The sequence below is a fragment of the Aythya ferina genome (genome assembly GCF_964211825.1).
Source record: "Aythya ferina genome assembly, chromosome: 8".
NCBI lineage: Eukaryota > Metazoa > Chordata > Aves > Anseriformes > Anatidae > Aythya > Aythya ferina.
In genome coordinates this window covers 4102962-4117899 of record NC_140304.1, presented here as the reverse complement: position 1 = coordinate 4117899, position 14938 = coordinate 4102962, and the positions used below count along the sequence as shown (strand labels likewise).

At 37.7% G+C, this 14938-nt stretch overlaps 1 long non-coding RNA gene across 1 annotated transcript; it reads left to right on the top strand.

Annotated features, from left to right (window-relative positions):
* The first annotated feature begins 201 nt into the window (after positions 1-201).
* Positions 202-11784, top strand: LOC311440787. Its single transcript, XR_014695582.1, has 2 exons — positions 202-303; positions 9503-11784. It is a non-coding gene; the product is annotated as an uncharacterized lncRNA (long non-coding RNA).
* The last annotated feature ends 3154 nt before the right edge of the window (positions 11785-14938 follow it).

Sequence of the window (14938 nt, the reverse complement as noted above, 5' to 3'; positions counted from 1 at the left end):
GGAGCTAGTGGAGAGCAGAAACAGGGAGAGCCTGAAGAGGAGGTCATGGCATGGATAGCAGCAGCCAGGGAGGCCAGTGTGGTCCCACCTCTGCAGGTTTGAGGGGTGGGTTCCTTGCTCGGCCTTGTTCTGCCTGTCCTGCTCTGGGGGGTGCGCCGGTGAGCGACCAGTGCCACCAGGGTTCATCGCTTCTCTGTGGTTGAGCACAGCCTCCTGTGTCTGGGAGGACACGGCTGGATGTTGGGCAAGCAAGTGCAGGGAAACGTAACAGGCCTGTTGCAAGTCTGTTCGACAAGACTGTAGGTAGGTGCTACAACCAGCGGAAAGATTTTCACTAATCTGGATGAAAATTGCCGGTGGTCAGGATAGAGTAATTAAAGTATTTGTATGCAAATACAATGAGCTGGAGCAGTGAAATGAGGAATGTTAGAAGATTGCAGAAAGGCAGTGGGAAAAACAGTGAGGTCTGGCACGGGGTGTAGCAATCAAAAAGAGTAGATTTGCATATTAATTTATGTGGTAGATTGAAGAAAGAAGTAGCAATAGTGTAGCTAAATTCCATGTGAATTAAAAGCACTTCAAAATCAGGGAATAACGGTTAGTAAAATTGTACTAATTTTGTGAATCTGTAGGACATCGTTGGGTTGGATTTGGCTACCAAACAGGATCTTTTCGGAGCACTTCATGGTTTAATGGTTTATGCATTGTTAAAGCATTAAATATGACCAGTAGTTGTGAACAGATGGGTGGGCAGCCCCACATATGGCAGTATTTAACTTCTTCAGTATAGCTTGAAGAACAAATGCTAATAATATTGTATTGGCTATTTCTGCTGATCACAGCTGACATTGTGGTTTGGTGGTTTTTTATTTGTTTGTTTTGTTGTTTGTTTTTTTTCCACTCCATCAATTAGAGGCCAACTTTAAGGTTTCATTTAAGTAATGAAGATATTCTAGATGAGCTGATTGAAGAGCAACATATTTTGTGTTATTCAGATAAAACTGAATGGTAAGATAAAGGCAAGTAGGTCTGTAACTGGGGATTTCAAGCCTAGGTATGCTAAGGATATGAATGATTAAATCAGTCTACCTAGGCCGCTCAGAAAAGCCTGGAACTTTCTTATTCAGATATTGAAAATTATATGGTGTTAATACCAAAACAAAGAAGGAAACATTGCAGAAAAAAAAAAAATAACGGGACAAATAGCTATATAATTAAAAATAAATGAACTGGATGAAAAAAAAATGCAAAACAGACAGCAAATAAATTTGTGCAAAAGAGGTAAAGAAGCATAGGAATAAGGTGTACCGAACAAACGTTAGGCAGAGCGAGGCCTCACACTGGGTATTAAACATGGTAAAACTTCCCAGCCGTAAGTCTGCACTCACAGAAATAAACCACTAGGAAGAGCATGGGAACACTGTTCAGAGGTTGAAAGTATGACCTAAAAAGTAAGAAAATACTTTATTCTGACCTCATTAGAGGTGATGATGTTGACCAAGGTGGAAAATGGAGGTTGCGTCATAGGAGTGTGTCCATGGGCTTTAAAACAGAAATCATTGCAGCTGAGATACAAAGCGCAAAAAGCTTGATCTCATGAAGGGTTCCAAAAAGAGTTCTAGATAAATAGATGACCAAAAGTGTTCTAAATACCACATTTACTGTACTACATCTACAGGGACTGTAAGAAAACTAGGACAGTTAAAGACTTCTTCCAAGCCCTTTGGGACAGTCCACTGAACTGAAGCTTTAGCAATTCTTCCTAGAACTGAGATGAGGTGGGCATTCTTACAACACAGGTCATTTTACTTCTAAAATTAGTGCTTACAGTACCTATTACTGTTAAAAGTAGTGCTGGAAGAGGACTGTGCAATAATTAAGTTTAGGCAATGCTGATAAATTAAAAATAAAACATGGGTGTAGAAGTTGTTTATAGGAGCTTGTTTAATCTTCCAGTTTTCCCCAAGTTAAATATCAAATTATTGCTAATGCTTGGCATCCATTGCAGGAATTTAGTTCAGATACACTCATCAAAAGTGCTCTTATCATTAGAGGGAGTGATTATGTCATCTCCAGTAGAATTATTCCACACCACTGGTATTTCTTGGCAGACTGACATGTTTTCACTTGACATTGCTGTAACCCCTGGGAAAGAAAGCGAGTCCTACCTTCCTGTGAATAATTCATCAGTGAGCCATCACACTCAAGTATTCCAAAGTAATCCTCTCTTTTGAGGGAGGAAGGGCGGGATACCAAAGCCTCTTTTTCTTTTCTTCTTTAACTTTAATGCTAGCAGGCTGCCTTACCTCTTCATAAGCATTCTTCCATAGCAATCTTCCCTCCCAGCAAAGAGCCAGAGGTCCCTTCCAACCTAACCATTCTGTGAACTAACACTCAGCACTGTTCTCTTGGTATGTAAATTAATCCATATTATTTTTCCAAAGGGTTCTGGAGCAGCCTCGCTTTCTGAGAGCGCTAGATTGTCTGGAGTTGAACAAGAATGCCAGTAAATCAGACTTTTTCTCAAAAATCCATCCAAGTAGAATGGCTTTCTGTTTAGTTAAAATATGCTAGACTATACTAATTACAGGGTATACTGACATTATTTGCCATGAGCATGCAGACCCTATATTAAACACTTGGCAGAACCAAAATTCTCCATGTCCCTCTTTCTGGACAGTGTGATGTTTCATATTTGATCAGACAATGAAGAGCTTAACATTCACAGACATGATTAAAGCAGCAGCAAAAATATTTACACTATGTCAGTTTGCATAACTTGTAAATTATAAAAAGTCTGGATTTTCTATTTATCTGGATAAATGTTCCTATTGCTAACAACAAGCTTAAAAAGCATAAGTTAAAACATAAGACCCAGTGTAGCACATTTTCTTATTTTAGGTAAGCCATTCTTAGTTCTCCTTTTTGAAGGCTCTACTACTGGTATTTTTTTCATAAAATTGTATCAATAGCAGATGTTCACTTTATTCTTTACTTTTTCACTTCTAATATGTATTTTTCATGTCTGCTGGAAAAGCTTGGCTATCAGTTTAAAGCATGTTCTTGATAACAGGCAGCCAAGGGCTGGATGAGCCATTCCTTTATTCTTATGTGCAATATCTTGGGTATTCGAAGGGCTCTTTAGTGATCCCTTCCCCTAAGAAGCTCAAATAATTCCTGGTATTTTATTAATCTGTCAGAGCAAGGGTTGCTTCTGAATTTATCTTGGTATTTCTGTCTGAAACAGCTGTGCAGCCTATGCTTCAAATTGCCAGCATTAAATCAACATAGTTTTCCTCCTCATTCTTCATCAATTTGTCATATAGATAAGCCCACTACCTGCACCAGCAATCTTCCATTATCCACTGTTCTCGCTGGTTTCTTCCATATACTTCCATCAACACCCACAGAGGCTTTTTACTCTCAAATATATTCTGTCTGTTTCTCTTTAGCTTTTTTAACTCCGCTGCTTAAGACTGCAGATAGCTAATGACTCTAAAAATTGAGCATGTCATATGACTTATTTTGTCAGTGATATAGCTAGGTGGTTTGGACTTTAATCTCTTGACATCACATAAAGGAAATAAAAACAAAAAAAAAAAAAAAAAAGAAAAAAGAGAAAAGCAACAAGAGAAAAATGCATCTTGATGATTTTTGTTATTTCTGGTAACTAGCATCCAAATTTCTTTTCTAATTATTGAAACTATACACACTAAAAATTTACACATCATGGGAAAGTGAATGAGTGCACCTTACCCTCCATTATGAACTAAGCAGGAAATGCTCTTCATGATCAGATATTTACCCCCAATGAAATTTAATCATTATTCAGATTCCTGTTTTTTCATATATATGCTTGTTCTTAAACGTGCTTCCGTGACATGTATATGTAACCTCCCCAACTAAGATGTTCTTATTTGCGTTGTAAAACAGTAAAATATCTAATGTCTAAAGAATGTCTAATGTCAGTGTTATAATGAATACTGTATTTAAAAGCTCATGCCTCATTTTTCTACATGCTGTATCGGCAGCAGAGTGTTATAGTCTGTCCTGATATTTCACTGTATAAATTAGATGGCTAAGGAAGGAAAAGGAAAAATAGCAGATATAGATTAAGTGACCTGTTTCAGATCGCAACGCACAACTTTGACAGCATAAGTAGATTTCCAGCCCAACCTACTAAATCTGGAGTCATGAAAAATATAATCCTAATTTTTAGGAAAAGGTGAGGGGTTTGAAATTGACTTGAATTTTATTTGTATCCTTTCTCTGCTTCTCTACATAAATGACTGCTTACAGTGGCTGTTGTAAACATCATTTAAATGTTTTTCAAAAAGTACTGTTTTCAGTTTTCAATTATTCATTTTTTACACTTAAGAAAAATATTACTAAAATGAAAAAAAATTGCATAGGAAGAAAGGTATTGCAAAGACTTGCTGCTTTTCCTCCATTAGAGCGCAAGCACAAGCTGAAAAGGGGCATATGTTTTTCATAGCGTGTAACCTCCACGTGTGGGCACGTTGGATACTAAAATAAAGAGCTGCCAGACTTCTGTACAAGGGATATATTTATTTGCAAAGGAAAAGATTAGCAAAATTGTCAAAACACCTGAATAAAAATTAATTCAGAAAAAAAAACGAATGGGAGGCTACTCTAGAAATGTCTGTAATTGTGCAAGGTGTTTGCACATAAATACTTTAAAAGACAGATTTCCTCTTTCAAAACAGACAGAAACTGCTGATTCCCTCTGCTTCCCTGTTGCTGCTGCGGGTGCCCCAGGCTTTTTCCTCTAGTGCAGCTGTGCTCCACTGAAATAAATGGCACTTCCCGGGGACTACATCTTTAGTTACTGGTACAAGAGTCATCATAACGTGCAGTGAGATATTTCAGTAATGCTTTCAAATGACTATTAAAACACAACACTGCATAATAAAATCACAATTGCATGATTGTGGATAAAGCAACCAGTGACACAGCTACCTACAAATTATTCCCCTCAAAGAGAAACTAGTAGCAAAATTGTAGGGTGGCAAGAAAAAGCCTAAAAAACCTCAGACTCTCAGTGGTGTAGTCTCACTGCTGTCTGCCTCTTCCTAGCTCCCTCCCATTTTTGTGTTTTGGCTTACAGTCTCCAAAGTTCTGAGTTTTCACAGCTCAGCTCATCTATTTCCACACATCACAGGGAATTATCATTCAGGCTAATATGAAAACCAGAAAAGCAAATTCAAAATATACTACTGTCTTAAAGCAGATCCCAGTTATTTCCTATATAAAGTTAAACAAAATTTAAGATTTATAGCAAAGACTTCCCTTCTATTTCCCAATATCTACCAGTAAAGGCTACAAACTATTCACGTTTAAGTTGCTTCTGATGCAGCACATCTTGCTGGCTTCTCAGGACTGGGACACACAGAACTCTTCTGCCAAGGGCTTTACAACAGCAGAGGCTGTTGATCTCAAAAGAGGCCAGGGACACCTTGCCTAATTCTAAGTACTTTGTGTGTCAAGTAGGATGCCAGTGTATCAAGGTGTTGAGATTGAGAGCAATGAGCACCTCTTAGGGCAATTAAATGCAGACTTAGAGTTCTGCTGGGTGCTTGCAAAGCGAGCCCCCAAACAACTAAGAGTATCTGGCCCTGGGCTTTTTTCTTTCCATATTTTTGTGCTTTTGGTTTTGGTCATTTGCTTATTCTACCCTTATATACAGATTGCTGTTTGTCACATTTCTTTTTTCTCTTTTTTTTTTTTTTTAATTTGAGTAGCTAGGCTTGTCATCCCGGACCCATGAAGGCAGTGAAAGTTACATCTGTAATACAAACAGGAAGATAGCACTTCAAACACCAGCATATTTTTCAAGCAGACTCTGTGTACTCATAAAACGTTAGAATTTAGGATCTTTCAAGTGACAACTATGACTGTCTCACTTAATGTCATATTTCTAGAAGAATCTTTCCCAGCCAATGCTCTTTAACCATCTGTCCCCTAAAGAAAAAGGAGAAACAGGTCTTCTGTTTAAGCTATTTCTTCTTCAGATGGAAACATTTCCTATGACATTCTTCATTGTACTTATTGAAGAGTATGTAGTACCTGCTTGAGTATACCAAGACCACATATTTATATTGCTTTCTTTGTGTGTCTCATAACATTTGCCCAATTATCAAATCTTTGTGAATTCACTTATTTTTGTAACAGGATTTCAGTCTAATCTTGCATTCTAGGCTATTTATTTTATCACTGGAACTGTCAAAATTGATAGTAAGTACTTTGGCACTTTGTCTATTTAATGGCCAGTTTATTTGGGAGCAATTACAGTTATCTCATATATTACCAACATGTGTTTCTGAAAATAGTCCGTCTCCACACTATTTGAGAAAATCAGTAATTGAAACATGAACTGTGTGCTGTGAAACTAGAAGTATATTCTAGTTTTGTTTTCTGCTTGGGGAGGAATCGGGTTCCAGCTGGAATGGTCATTTGTTCTCTCTCTGTGTTTTGTTTCTGGTAGGTTGTTCTACAAGCCTGCAGGGTAGTGTTACAGGATAAAAACCTCCTGAATATCCCCTAAATATGCTTACCAGTATGTGCTTTGCAGATATGCAGAGTTACCAGGTTAGAATATTTGTAATTTAAAGGATATTAATTTCTTTATGTCTTAGATAGGATTTTGAAGTGTCAGAGAAGAAATGTTTGCCTTTATCTTCAACAGATCCTTTGCATTAGTGTAAGGAAATTATCCCCATAAAGATGTCTGAGGAAAATAGTCTCATTTGATTCTTTAGTAGCTTAAATGCATCACTTAATTTCACCTGTTTCTTCATATATTTATGTGTGTGTATGAATACAAATTTTCAGGATTAACATGTTTGGGAAAGTTAAGAGCTGCTGGAAAGGGGGCAGTGGGCAGTTTCTCAAATTCAGCATAATTGAGACTAGAGATGCAAACAACTGCTCTTGGTATTGACAGCTGTACCTAATTTTCTTCTGACGATTTGTATCATTTTGAAAATACATGATTTTAAAGATGAAGCCTTCTATGAAGCTGTCAAAATCTTACAGTTCACATTTCAGAAATAATCGAATTACACCTTCTATACTTTAAACTAGACACCAAAGTGCTTTTCACATGCAGCATTGCGTTCAGCACAAAAACAAATGCTAATGTGACTATCGGTACAGGACCAAACTTTATCTGAGATCTGGGGTGTTGCCATGGCAATTCCAATTGTTGGAAAAAAATTCCCTTTTGTGCTTCATTCTGACATTATATTGCAAAATGATGATTATGAAGAAACATGCAACCCAAAAGGGGGAAAAATTCTGCTTTGAAGATGTAAAACATACTTTCTATCCCATTTACTTTTTGTGAAACTCTGTGTGCCCAGATTTCCGAGCTCTGTTTTTTTGCAGATTCAGATACATTATTTTTCAAACTGCCATAATAATACAGAATGTTATTTCTCCCAAATGCAATAATCAATGTAATAAGAAACTCAGAGACATGTATCCCATTTACTATGCAAATATCAATTTCTATTATATTATACTGCAGACATGGACCTCACTGTTGTTTAACAATACTTCCTACAGTAGTCGAAGCATCTAAAATACAAAACTTGGCTATGTTATTTATGCATGTCAACTCTATAATCTATGTAAAATATAATCAGAACAGCTCATAACAGTCAATTAGATCAGTCATTTCTGTTTCTAGTTATAAAACTGTTTTTCTACCAATACCTCTCACTGTGAGAAAATTGATATGGATATTACCTATTCCTTGCTAAATCAATATAAAACAAGCTTTAAATTAAAAAAAAAAAAAAATACACACAAAACAACACACAATGCTTCCAAAAGATAAACAAACGAAGAGGTGAAGTTAGGATTTGGTTTGCACTGCAATTCACACTGAAGTTTACTGTACATCCCTTTATGTAGGGATAAAATGGGAAACACTTCCAGAAGAGAACTAATTCTTGTAGTGCTGCATTGCTGCTTTATAAATAAATCATTGTCCTTTCTCTATTGATCACTGGAACAATCCAGTCGAAGAATGCTGACTTAGTGCAGCCCTTTTTAGTAGTGCTGGATTGAGAGAAAAAGCCTGGTAAGTGGGACCCAAAAGCAGGGAGTAAGGAAAACCCCACACAGGTTAGAGATCAGGTTTTATACGTAAAATCCAGCCCTTGATTTATTTCTTACCTCCAAAAAAGCTTGACAAAGAAGTCGATTTCTTTTTATTTCTTTTTCCCCCCTTTCTTTCCCCTTTCTTTCCCCTTTCTTTCTATAATGATATTGAGCAGGGGGAGTAGTAAATACAAGACAATACTAGTTGTGATTACTGAATGCTGAAGATCTGTGTGTAATGTATTCTGAATTTTTTGTAAGACATACTCAAAAAGATCTTCCAAGTTTAATCCAGTCTTTTTATGATCCCAGTTATGGTATTTATGTGTCAAGAAATACAGGCTCAAGTCTTCCAGGAATATGTTAGACTTTGTAGTCTCTTTTGGAAAAAGTACCACATTCCTGCAAATTGAGGTGAAATCTGAATTTTGTTTGGTTATCTCAAAGATCACAGCTTGCCAATGTGTCAATTTTGTGATGTCAGATTGTTTTAATTTGTCAAGATTGCTTGTATCAGGCCCCAAGGCTCTTCTAGGAAGAGAAGTAGCCTGTTACAGCAATGATCTGAGCAATACTACTGTTTCCGCATGTCTGGCCTTTATTATCAGTATTGAATCTTAGAGCATATTGGATCTATATTTTTATACACCTTATAAAACATGTCTTTTGCCAAAACTGGTAGTAGGTGACCCTATCAGGCCTACACTCACAATGTCATTATCCAGAACTTTCAGCTACTTTTAGAATATAGATTTATTCTTTTTCATAAAGCAAGATTTAATGGTAGAAACAGGGCTCAGCTGATGAAAGATTATTCAGGGCCATGGTGATGCATAGCTTTTAGGGCATGTTGTCATCGCATCAGTTCTTTCTGGTTCCCATTAATTACAAATACTTCCAGGATGCAGATCTGTAAAATGCAATTATTTATTCCGCCGGGTGTGTTGTCTCAAATGTGGCAATCAGAGGCAGCACATGCTCTTTGTACTCCCCCCTGGCGCACAGCTTGCTGGCTGATCGGACGCGAAGTATTAGCGAGCGTTCTTGAACACAACAGAGGCGCAAGGTGTCGAGCAGAGACGCATGGCGTTGAGGGTCTGCTGAGGTGAGCTGTGCTGAAGCGCTGGCCTCATGCACGGTGGCCAGGCTCCTGCAGGCCGCGGGCCCACCGGGATCGCTCCCTGCTGACCACTCACACCACCAAAACTTCCCCAACCGGAGCCATAAATCCGGACCAGAGGGAGTCCAGAGAGCATGTCTGGAGGCAGAGACACAGACCAAGGCTGTCCTTGCTGCCAGCATGGCAGAGGCACCAGGCCCAGCCCTCGTTGCCCATGGGCTGGTGGCTGACAGGCTTCCCCTTCTCCTCCTGCAGCGCCCGCTGACCATCCATCCGTGCTTTCTGCCAGCACGCCGAAAGGCCTGCCATCAAAACGAGCACAAAAAACGGGGACGTGGAGCAATACGAAGCAACGCAGTGTGCCAAACAGACAGACCGACAAACGCAGCGTTGTTCCTTATTTCATTGACCATCTCCATCTTCCTGCTGAAGCGAGGAGTCTGACCGCTGACCACTAGATGACACTGTTGTATAAGGCCACGCTCAGCATAATGGCTTTAACAATAACTAATTTACTTAGGGAACATGTATGTGTATAATTAGGAGTCATCAATGTCTTTCTTTTAAAATAAAATAAGTTTACCATACCCAATTAGATATTTCTTCCAAGATGAATTTCATTCTAATTGGGTAAAGCTATGCTACTGGCTTAAAACATGGCAAAGGGTGTATTTGTATCCACTTCCACGGTTTCCATATTTTTTTAGTTCTTGCAATAAATGGATCTGATTACACCTTTTAAATCGATGTTCTCTCAAACTGGTATGACATAAATGATTGTTCTGTCATTGTGATTTTACTGCCATTGTTTTCGGTGTGTGAGGTTTGTTAGTGATATCTCTCTTAATCTCATTCTGTCTTTCCCCCATCCTCCTGATTGTGATCTTGAATCTGCATGTTCTTTCCATCAAAACTGAAGTAATCTATTTAAAGAGGCAACGACTGCCACCATGCATGACTGTAGCCTGACCATGACACTGCAGGCTTTCGAGCAGCTGTGAGATCAGTAATCCCCGGCTAATGAACGAGAGCTCCAAAATGTCCGTTGTCTGGGGGTTTTCTTTAAAAGCTCGGATTTCCTGTAACTGAGCATTGCCAATGGAAAATCTAGTTTCTACAGATGTCAGACTAAATTCAACCTAGGTAAAATGCAAATTTGGTGCATTTCTATAGGGAAAATGAATGCATTTAAGCTTCTGTGTGAATTCAGAAGGACCAGCTAGGCAGAGCCACACCCAGCATGGACAAGGCTTACATCCCTTCCCAAAGAAATTTCATTAATGCCTGAATTTGCTTTGCCAGCTGAGTTCTGGATATTCCCACCAAAATGCCGTGTCATATGCCAGTGCAAGAACTATGCTCAATTTGCAGTTTTGGTACAGGTGATCAGCTCTGGTAACTACAGACAGGGACATCGCCAGTTTCACCTTGTGCCTGTTCCTATCAGTCCATTCCTGTGGCTGCCTGAACAGAACTTGTCTATTAAATCTTTATGGCATCTTTTAAATTAATTTCAGTTCTCTTCTGGAAGAAAAAAAAAAAAAAAAAAAAAAAAAAAAAAAAAAAAAAAGCTACTCCTGCAACAAAATAATGGCAAAGTCATCTGAGAATAATGTTCAAAACGTGTTTTATAACTACATAGTACCTCAGAAGTAGCTTGTCTGTCTAACCCATTTGTGCAATGCTTTTTGTGCTACCCCAGTATCTCATATACAAAATTATGGGCTATTATATTAAGTCAGATCTGTGTCTTATTTATTGAAGTGTTGGTTCACTAAATAAAGGATCTCACTGATGATTTGAGCTGGCTAAAAACCTGCTTGAAAATTATATATTTCAGCTAAAGGTTTTCAACAAGCTCTATTTTTGAAGCTGAAGTGCTTCAATTCCCAATGACCAAATTCATTAAAATATAAATTAGCCTAAAGAAACAGATGAATTTCAATGGAGTATTTTCATATCATATTTGGTGTGAATGTAACAGTTTCTTCATGTAGACTAACAGCTACTGCAATCTTCAGAGCCCCATGGTTGAGTAAATGACTGTGGGGAGAATGAAGAAGCAACGAGGACAAGGATGAAAATTATTTGTACTAAATATGAAAGAATATTGCAGAATTTTGCAGCCTGAATTAAAGCATGTGTTAAAACAGTTTCCTCAACTAAGACATATCTTAGCTAATCAGTTAAGCATCGGAGGTATATACATGTCAAAGTGTTCCAATCACAGAAAGAGATTTAAGAAAACGAATGTCATGTTTCAATTGTATTTTCAGAATTGTAGATAATTAGTGATTATTGCAAAAAGGGAGAATATGATCTAAGAAATAAAGGTGGAGAGAAATCAGGCTGGGTGGATTACAGTGTCATACCTCTGGGGAGTTAAATGATCCACCTGTGGTAAAGACCTTTGCATCCGCAAAAGGCAGGAATAGAAATTACTCATAAAGTTTGACCTGTTGTTCTGTAAGTAATATAGCAGAGACTCCAATATGGGCTATCTTGTCAATTCCTTTTAATAAATGAAGCTGAACTGATACAGCGGCTTCTGCAGTTTCTCTGATCTGTACCAATTCTCTGCTCTATGCCTTCATGTGTATTTCCGTGAATTGCTGATGCACTTGGCCAGTGAGTTTTCTGGGACTTCAAAGCCAAGCCTTTCACTTTGCCTTGTATAAAACATGTCCAGAAACTGGGTATTGGAGAGAATAAGTAGAGAGAAAAATATTGATTTTAGATGTTTGGATAATCTAAGAAAAATGGTGTTGTCCTCACCCTCACCCTCCCTCTCCCCCTGCCCCCCTCTCCTCCCCCCGAAAAAGGAAAAAAAAAAAAAATAACAGGAGAGAGAAAGAAAAAAGGCCATCTCTTATTCATTTTGGAATTTTTAGCTTTCTGGTTTTTTGTGCCAAGTTTACAGAAAACTCTTTTGTAGGGAACTAGCTCCATATAAATGCAAACAACAACTACAAATATTGCATTTGTATTTAATAGTCATTCAATAGTCAATAAATATCCTGCAATACTGGAGAATATATTCTTAGGACACTATTTCACATCACTTTCCAGGAGAAAGGATTAAAAATGGCTTCGTTAGTCTTCAAGAATGATTGGCATCATATGTTCATCAATGGCGTTCTGAAAATGCTCTTGACTGACATCATAGTGCACAAACCTGATTAGCTCTAATGCAATTATCTTTGTTAGCTTTTGTGATGTAACTCAATGTATGTCATTGTGCATTGCTTTGAAGAAGTAATGTTAGGAAGAAAGTCAAAAGAGCCAAATAATCCCAGATTTATGCACCCCTTGTAAAAATGACTAAGGCATTTTGAAGCCTACGGGTCAATAGACCTTTGTACTTCTAAATCACCTAGAATGTCTTTGAAAATGTGACCTTTAAAACAGTCCAAACAGCTTCAGGAACCATCCCATAGTTTTAAGATAAATTTGGAGTCAAGTGAAACAAGGAATTGGTGAATACAGATTCAAACTGAGAAAAAATAAATTGTAAGATCTGAAGAAAATAAAGTTCCAGGACTAAAGCTTTTCAGAACAATGTGATTTTTTTATTATTGTCGTAGCCCACGAGTAAGTAAGTCACATGAGCAACTTGAAGTTTGCAGGTAATCTAAGTGTTGCTATTACTACTCTTTAGGAAAATGTTTCAATAACTAATTGGCCTGCAAGCTTTTACATTTGTTGCTTAAAATATCTTCTGCCATTTTCTTGATATTGTGAAATTTTTCATGGCTGAAAGAATTTTTGATGTTCAACTTTTGTAGCATTTGAAACTAGCCCATATTAAATCATTTTACAGGAGTTTTATAAACTTTATTTAAACTGAATCCAAGGAAATGGAAAAAAAATATATGTTGCAAATGAATAATTTTTAAGGGATTGGGAAGAAGAGACACCTTTATATAAAGAAATGTTTAGTATCAAAGGATATAAATAGCTTTAGCTGACAGCAGAACAATAACTTCAAAAGATCACAAATTATTCTGAAATTTTAATAAAAAAAGAAGCTAGATGTATTCCAATCTGAAGATTAAAAAAAAAAAAAAAAAGTCTGAGTTCAGTTCTTCTTTAAGCATTTTTCAGGCAAGCTTAACTTTTGCTTTCAATATTTCTAGTCCTGATTTGCACTAATAAAAACTAGGTGCAAATGAGTGCTGATGAGTCTGTACTGAAGTTAAAGGAATAGTTAAAAATGTCTATGAATATTCATTTAAATTCAGAAATGAACTCCAAATTGATCATGTCTATGACTCTTTGTGAATTTGCTGTCTATGAGCATATAAGCACTTGAAATTAACTTTCATGAATATTTGCAAAAGCAAATTTTCAATTAGACTTTTCAGATACTTGCAGAAAATAAATTCTCAGTGATATATTTAATTGTGATATTTGGATTTCACATTGTGCTGCTTGGTGTTTGTGACCTATTCTATGCTACTGCATACCTGAAGGACTCAAGGTTTCGTCTGGATGGAAACATTGGTGTACCCTTATCTTGTTAACTGTGGGATTCATTAAAAAGCAGAAACTAATTAGAACATATAAGAAAATAGGAAACAGTGCAGATTTCAAATTTATATTTCAGTATTTTCTTTTTTTAATGTATTGAACACTGTAGTTCAGCATGAAGTGAATATTAGAGGGTACTTTCTCCTCATCTATGGTGCCAGAAGATTATCATTGGTAAATTCTGTGATTATGTCTGAGCAGTATCATTTTTAATTTTTAATTTATTTATTTTTTAATCCCTTAAGACATAAGATTCGTGACAGATTTCAAAGACTGTTAATTTGGAGTAATTTAGAAAAAGCAGTGTGCATGTGATCAATGACTGTCATTTGACTCCAAAATGTGATGTGTGGTTTCTATGAGAAGCTAACTTCAAGTAAGAAGACCTGAATCCAATAAGAAGTTTACATAAAATAGCATCATGGTGTATCAGGTTTAAGCATAGTCTTCAGTGCGTTGTGATCTGCAGGAAGAACTCAAGCCAAACAAACAAACAAAAAAATCTTATTAAGGAATACAGTAGAAGTTATAGTTGAGGAACTCTGTGGCAGGGGAAGAAACCCATCCCTGGTGGGTGAGCAGGAAAACAGGAGGCGTCCTGCTTGGCGCATTTACATTTGTATTCCCAGAAAAAGGGAGGGGAAGGAAGGATGCCCGACCCCTGCGTGGGCCCAGTGGGCCCAGTTCAGACCGAAGCTGTGACACGCGAGCTGTGACGTTGTGCACGGGAGCCTAGCCATTTATTTTGCTGGAATAAATGGATCCCGATTCCATCTTTTACCTTGTTAGGCAAAAGGCACATCCTCTGTGTCTGATTCAGGGCATTCTCTCACTTGGGGACCGAAGAACTGTATGTAGTACATGCCAGTGCAGAGGTATTCCCTCAGAGCAGGGGAGCATTGTTCCCCCCAAGCGACTGGAGTCAGCCGGAGGGCAGGTAATGGGCAGTGCTGGGTCACGTCCCACAGCAGGCACAGCCAGTGCCTCTGCCAGCAACTGGCAGGGGAGGTTGTTTATGATGCCTGAGGTAGCCTACAAGGGTCGTACGGCTCAAAAGAAATCAGCTCAGGTTTCTGAATCCGAGACAACTAAATTACACAGCATGAACATTGTTCGCTTACAAAGGTGCTGAGTACCTTGCATCCCATGTTTGAATAGTCT